Source organism: Macrotis lagotis, chromosome 2, assembly GCF_037893015.1.
Source record: "Macrotis lagotis isolate mMagLag1 chromosome 2, bilby.v1.9.chrom.fasta, whole genome shotgun sequence".
Taxonomy (NCBI): domain Eukaryota; kingdom Metazoa; phylum Chordata; class Mammalia; order Peramelemorphia; family Peramelidae; genus Macrotis; species Macrotis lagotis.
The window spans coordinates 73,397,422-73,405,536 of NC_133659.1; positions in this window are offsets into that span (position 1 = coordinate 73,397,422).

Here is an 8,115-nt window from a genome sequence, read left to right on the forward strand (position 1 = left end):
AGCTTTGACCTCAGGGATGCCTAGGGTTCCCCAGACCATGCTTTGAGAATTAATGATTTAAACTAATCCTCTCATTTTATAAATAAGAAAATGGTCCCAGAGAGCTTAAGTGATATACAGCTGGTCAGCAAAAAGGCTATTTTGAACTTAGAGGATCTGACGGCAGGTTAAGTCTTCCTTCTGCACCTTCATCATCATCTCATTTGAGCCTCACCATTGTCCTGTGAGGCAGGGACCTCAGGCACAAGTATCCCCAGCTTGTAGCAGGGGGAAGCAGCGGGTTCATCAAGGTGACTTGCCTACAGTCTCACAAACAGAAAGGGAAACGTGAATAAGGCCCTAGCTTTGAAGCTCATAACTAGTAAAGGTGTTCACAAATTATAGTGTTAGGATATTTGACAAGTCTGGTGTGGTGTGATGGAAAAGCATTGCATTTGGACAAAAAAAAAAGTTTCTTTTTTTTTTGCAAGGCAGTGGGGTTAAGTGACTTGGCCAAGATCACACATCTAGGTAATTAATTAATTGTCTGAGGCTGGGACAAAGAAATCTGCATAGTATTTCTCTGAATTCTCTGCATATCAGGTCCCTCCTCTGTGAAATGGGGTCAGTATTTACATTCTATTTAAAGCTTTGTTGTTCAGTCATGTCCAACTCTTAGCATGCCAATATTGTCCGTAGTTTTCTTGGCAAAGATACTGGAATGCATTCCTTCTTCAGTGGATTTTGACAAACAGAGGTTAGGTGACCTGCCTAGAGTCACACAGCTAGGAAGTGTCTGAGGCTGGTTTTGAACTCGGGTCCTCCTAGGCTAGTGTTCTATCCACTGAGCCATCTAATGATCTCACCTCTAGGGCTAGTTGTTGAGTAAACCTTAAGGTATTAGAAAAATGGAAGATGATTGGCATTAGAAACCCAGACTCATGCCATTTATCCCTCAATAAAAAATCCACCAAGATGTTCCAAATAATCACTGTGTCCCAAGAGAGTCCCAAGTTCACAGTCTCTGTGGTACTAAAGCTGATTTTTAGTGTAATTCTATCAAGACTTGTTTTCTCACAAGGAGAACATCACTTACTGTCTCAAAAGAGATATCTGATTTCACCTAAAAATTATTTTCATGTTAGAGTTAACTGTCTTCTTTAAAGTTGTCAAAAAGATGTATTGATTGCCCACAGTTCCCTTTGAAAGACTTGGACCTAAAAGTATCAAGTGCTCCCTGAAAGAATACTTTTTTTAAAAAGACAAAAAAAAACCCCACCATGACCCTTTGTGATGAGGAGTCCTGATTCTCTAGGTTGTTCCAGAAGTCATGAAATGTCCAGAAGAACCTCTGGTTGACCTAAAAGACTCAGGAAATTCAGAGATTCCATCAAAAACAACAGCTCAAACTGGGCCCTGCTGGTGCTGAGTCTGAAAGTCTGAACACTTTTGGGAAAACTAAACAAAGCAAAGCTGTGATTTTTCCTAATACTGATTCATTCTAAATGAAAAGAGATATGTGAGAGAGGAGACACAGTGGAAGGCCTGGGGAATGGGGACACCCAAAATGATGAGCTAGTTGCTTTATTAGGGAACAGTAACCATGTCAGTGCATCTACTGGTAACTGCAGAAACAAGTCCCTTCTGAAAATCCTGTGATTTGCTCGCAACTCTCAGAGCAGTACCCATCCTCCTCCTGCCTGCTTCATTTTGCCTAGACCCTGGGTTAAACCCAAGGGGAAGCATCCCCAAAATAAGCAATTGGGAGTATGGAGTTCTGTTCGTGGAATGGTGTTTCTTAGAGTTCCAAAGATTGTGCTTTTAGAAAGGTTTATAAGATTACATATTATATATATATTAATTATATTATTATATATTATTATATACTATAGTGCTAAACTTTCCTAAGTCATTTATATCTTAGATGTGTTCTTTGAAGCCATGAACTCACCACTCATGCCCTCTATACCTTAGTAGGTTTTATTTTGCAAAAAGGAAAAATGAGTCCCAGGTTCCAAAGTATGGGTCCCTCCCCTATTTTGGAGTATTTGAATTCCAAAATATTACCCAGTCCTCATTTAATCTTCAGCCACTCTCCAAAGTTAATTGCCTGTAGAGCTACACCATGGCTATTCCAGACACAGATTCCTTGCCTTTTAGGAGCTTTCAGTGTATTTCAGTATTCCATTGTAACAGAGGCAGCATTAAGGTTTTAAATGTTATTGGCTTTTTAAAAACTGCAGTTAAGGGGCAGCTAGGCAGTGGATAAAGCACCGGCCCTGGAGTCAGGAGGACCTGGGTTCAAATCCAGTCTCAAACACGTAATAATGACCTAGCTGTGTGGCCTTGGGCAAGCCACTTAACCCCATTTGCCTTGCAAAAAAAAAAAATCTAAAATAAAAAACTGCAGTTAGATTAGAGGGGCTGCTGGTGGTATGGTAAGTAAGGGGGTGGGGGCAGGGTTGAGGAAGATGACCCAGAGGAGGAATCACCATTACTTTTCCAATTAGGAAAACTTTTCTGTAAGATCTCAGAACTCAGTGACTAGTCAAAGGGAAAAGGATTTTGGCATAATGTTTTGGGCTTCGGCTAGGATTTGGATGAAGACATAGACAAGACAATGATGACTAATGGGATGTATTGAGTACATTTGCCTGAGACATTTATGTGGTTTAATGCTAGAATAAGTCTTACCTAGAAACTCCAAATGCAGAAGCCAAAATCTACTCCTGGTATTGTGTCATCCTCCTGAGATCATCTCACCCAGAGGATGATGAGAAATAGATTTGGAAATAGAAGACAGGGAATCAGAGCCCTTGCTCAAGCAACGACCATGGGAACTGGGCTTGGAATCCAGATCTCACAGTCAGAGGGACCTTCAGGGCTCATCAAGGTAAAGCCCTGACCAAGCTCTACAAAATCCTTGACAAGTGCCCCACCAGTATCTGCTTGAAGATCTACACCTACAGGTAGACCAGCACCTATCTAACACCAGTGGCATTTCATTTTCACTCTTTTTGAGTCAAATTGACCGTAGCTTTGACCTGGGTTTTAATGTCTTAAAGTTTTTTTTTCCTTTATATTGTTATAGGTGGTTCTCCTTACCCAACTTTTTTTTTTCAACATGCACTTTTGTCAAATCACACCATATTCCGACCTTGTAAGGTAGATAATTTTTGAACCCAAATATAAGATTAACTTATCAAACTTCACCTTAGGAGGTGTAACTTGTTTGAGTTATATGATTATAGATTTAGGGCTGAAAGGGACTTTGAAGATTGTTTCCTGCAACCCCTTCATCCAAGGAAACTGAAGTTCAGAGAACCTTAAATGATTCACTTAAGTTCCCAAAGGTGGAAGAGGTAAAATTTTAATTCAAGCCCTCTGACTAAATTCATCACTCCTTTTACTATATCATGCTGCATAGAGTCTGTCAAGATGACTTTTTTCTTTCCACTTTTGCATCATGCATATTTGAAAAGTTTGTTTTCTCTTCCTTCAAATTTTGACAAAAGTACTGAGCAGGAAAGACATTTTACATGGTCATTCATACATTGGTCATCCATACAGTTCAGAATCTAACTTGATGTCCAGACCACTTCTCTCCCTCAACCTTGCAAAAATATCAAAGCATCTTGATTTGTCCATCCATTATCTCACTTGATCATGAGATTTGCTCAGAATCCTAACTGAAATCCAGATATACTAGGGCAGTGACTTTCTCCTGACCTCTCCTCTCATCTAGCAACCCTGTCAAAGAAGGAAATGAGGCTAGCCTGTCATGTCTGGTTCTAAATGAACTCATGATGGTTTTAGTAATCAGAACTTCCCTTATTAAAATGCTCGCACAGCATCCCTTTAAAAATACATTCAAGAATTTTGCCAGGAATCAAAGTCAACTTCAAGTGTCTAATCTCCCTCCCCCTTCTTCCTCCTTTCAGAAATCAGGTTGCTTGCCCATTGTCTGTCTAGTGGCACCTCCTCTTTTTTTTCATTTTTTGTCCGAAGACCCCTGGCAATTTACCAATCTTACACATTTTTTTCCCTTTTGAACTCTCAGATGTGGTTTGTCTAGACCTGGTGACATGAACTAATTAAAGGCTTCTATGATGCTACCTTTATATCTCTGCACTTATCCTGGATTTCTAACCCCTTGTAAACATTTTGGTTCAGTTCTTCCTGGTCTCAGTATTCCTTCTCTTTAGGAGAAAAAAAACAACAAAAGAATAAGGGTTGAACATCCAATTTTGATCAATGTATAGCATAGAAACAATGTAAAAACTATCAGACTGCCTTCTGGGGGGGGGTAGGAGGAAGGAAGCAAGATTGGGGGAAAAATTGGAAAATTAAAAAAATTATACTAAAAGATCAAAAACAAAAGAAGAAGGCTTGAAAAGCAGTTCTGTCCATTAGTATCATCCCATCCTAGCACTTGTGTCTCTTTGATCTTCTCAGCCTCCAACTTAGCAGAAAGTTTCTTGTGTTGTCTCTGTCGGTCTCAGATGGTTCTAAGGTCTGGTAGCACGATGCCCTTTTAGTTGGAAATGGTTGTGTCTGACTCTTTGTGACCCCCTGGACCACACCCATGGAGTTTCTTGGCAAAGAAACTGGAGTGGTTTGCCGTTTCCATCTTCAGTAGATTGGGACAAACAGGGATAAGTGACTTGGCCAGTGTCACCCAGTTTGAACTCATCTTCCCAACTCTAGGCTCAACTCTGCCCACCGAGCTACCTAGCTGCCTCCAAGGCGAAAGAGCACAAGAGACTTGCCCAGTACACAGATATTAAGTGGTGGAGATCACATTTGAATTCAGACCTTCCTGACTCCAGGCCCAGTTCTCATTCTACTGATCCCTCTGGCTGCCTTCTTTATCTGTGAAGCATTTTTTTTTCCTTTCCTTTATCAGATTCTTTTGTTAGATTTGGGTTATCACAGTTTTGTTCTTGAGCATATCCTATATCTCTTGAATGGAGTTATTTTCTGATACTTTTTTTTATTGTGAAGTTAGTAATCATCAACAAATAAAAACAATTCACAAAACTGAAAACAGTAAAAAAGATTGCAAATAAAACTAAACTTTTTTTTTCTTTGTAACAATGGTGGTTGACAGTGTGGAAGGTGCCCAGTTTCCACTATGGATTGGAAGAGCTGAATGCCACCCTTTGCATATCTCCTATTTTACACCACCTGCCCCTTTTTCTTACTATGGAAAGTGGAAAATTAATTATCAACATCCTTTTACAAAAGCTAGCTCATTTTTAGCCTGGGGCATCAGTTCTCAAACTTTTTGGTTTATTGAGCCCCTTCCCCCCAAGACTTTTTGTTTATTTGGAATATATCTATTGATATTTGGCATATTTGAAATTAAAACCTGCTAGAATCAATAGTTTTAACCATAGGGACCCCCTGAAAGGGTCAGGGAATCTTCCAAGAATCTCCAGACTACATTGTGAGAACCCATAGTCTAGGGTCTGGGGCATTGAAAAAGGAAGTTCAAGAGACATATTTTCTGAGTAATTCAATCATTTTATTAATAATGCCAGCATTTAAAAAAAAAGGATACTCATTTAGTCTTTCTTTCTACTTTATTTTTTAAAAAAATATTTTATTTATTTTTTCTTCTACATGCAAAGATAGTTTTCAACAATTATATTTTGTAAGGTTTTGAGTTTCACATTTTTCTCCCTCCTTCCTTCCTTCCACCCTCCCCTGACAGAAAGTAATCTAATATAGGTTATTTGTGTATAACTATGTTAAACATATTTCCGTATTGATCATGTGAAAGAAAAATCAAATCAAAAAGGAAATAAACAAAATATTAGAGGTAAGACAACTTTTAAAAAATTGAAGATGGTAGGCTTTGATCTGCATTTGAGCTCCATAGTTCCTTCTCCAGATATAGATTATATTTTCTATCGCAATTCTTGTAGAATTTTCTTTGATCATTGTACTGCTAAAAATGAGAAAGTCCATCATAGTTGATTTTCAGTAATATTGCTACTAGTGTGTATAATGTTCTGGTTCTATTCGCTTCAATTGGCATCAGTTTATGCAAGTCTTTCCAGGTTTGTCTGAAGTTCTGTTCCTCATGATTTCTTATATGTTGCTCCATCACATTCATATATCATAATTTGTATGGCCATTCTCCAATTGATGGGCATCCTCTCAATTTCCAATTCTTTGCCACTATGAAAAGGCTGCTATATAGCCATCTCTTTCTTAAACCAAAAACTCCTCATGATGATAGGTTTAGATGCTCCTTGAAAAGAGGAGACGTTCCTTAGGGTGGCAGTCCACTTTGGTTAACAATTAATGAGAAAATGGGTATTGCAATGAGAGACTGGGCTATATTACAGTGAGGGTCTTGGTGATTTGAATCACCCATATCATGGTCAAAGAGACTTAATCAATTTCCATATCACCTTTCTAACAAAAGGGAAAAGCCACATTTTCCCAGATCTGTCTGAGCAAACACAATGAGCAGGAATCCTTCTATTAGCCTAAACTTAGAATTTCCTTTACTGTCTGATTAGATCTTGGCCTGGATAAAACAATGAGAAAGATTTCCCACACTGGTTGATATGTGGATGCAGAAGTAGAAAAGGGGAAAAATCTTGATTCTGATCCAATAATTAGTTATTAATACAAGAGGAATAATTGTTTCTCATAGGTCAGACTACTGGCCTTGTGGTTCATGTGGCCCCTTTGCTGTTTTATGGAGGAAAGTTTATTATTTCAATCACAATAGCTCAGATTCCTTAGGTAGGAATTGGAATTTGGAAAGAGATTTGGTTCTTTGTCCTAATTTAAAGTTTTATGTCTATCTAGCTAAACTCTAGTCTCTTTATGTTTAAGGTTAAAATAAGGATGCAGGAAACATTTAGGTTAAGGAAGTCAACAGAGAAGAGTATAGAGCCTTCAGTTGTAGAGAGAGAGGGAGACTGGGAAAGAGCATTTTTCCTTACTCCTTGAATAAGGGAGCATAACTAATAGAGTCAATCCAAGTGTTCTGTTCCAAGTTCAAGTGATTGCCTACCTCCATCTCTCCCTTCTCCATCATAAGTCAGCCCACCTTTCATTTGTCTTTTGGCAATTTCTCCCTTCAAGTATTAAGTCCTAGGAGGGAGAAGCTCTGACAGTCCCTTCTCCTTCCTCCCAGACAATGTCTTCCTACAGGAATTCCTCAGGGTGAGTCAAGTCTTCCTTTGGTTCAAAGATTGTAATAGAGCCAATATACTCTCAGGGTTGAGAGGCTATACTTGTTCCTCTAAATTACAAATTACGCAATACTAGTATATTCTTACCCCAATTATATATTATAAACTGTTTTTAAAATAAATATATTAATAACAAAAAAGTGACAATATTATTGTTCTTTTTTTCCCTACATCCATTACTGTTCATCTTCTTGACTTGAGCTCTAATTAGTGAGCACTCACCATATCTTGCTTGTTTTTAGGCCTGTCATGCTACTTTCCAGCCATCTTCATATCACCCCAGCAATAGTTTTGAGTGCAGAAATTAAATCCACATTATTTTTTCCTGGAAAGAACAAATGTATAATTTACCCAATGACTCTATCACCATTTCATGATAACTTTGTCCATGATTCCTGTAGTGTTTTGTCTTTACCTTTTTGCTTCTTTGCTTATATTTGATATCCCTAGTATTTAGGACATTGCCTGGTACTTTTTAATTCATTCATTCCTGTCCCCATCCAACATACCCCCATCCCTGAATGGAAGCTTTATCTTATTTAAAATACATATAATGTGTAAAATAATAGATGTTATGCATGCTTGCATTTATAGTGAAGTGAAGCATATCAACATCATATTGATCATGAATTTTTTCTTTGATTATTTCATATCCATCGTTTAACAAAAGGTGGGATGTGTGTTTTATCATCAATCTTTTAAGGTCATGAATAGTCACAGATAAGGAGAATGTTAGACTATGAAATCATACCAATACTATTCCTGAATTCTTAGAAATCTGCTTTTCCAAGGGTAGGAGTATTTCCTGCTATTCCCAAATTTTCCCTCTTGTTTCACTCCTGTAACACTCACTTGAAGTATGTCTTTCTACCTCCTATCTTATCAGGGACAATGAAATGTTTCTTAGAGAGAGAGAGAG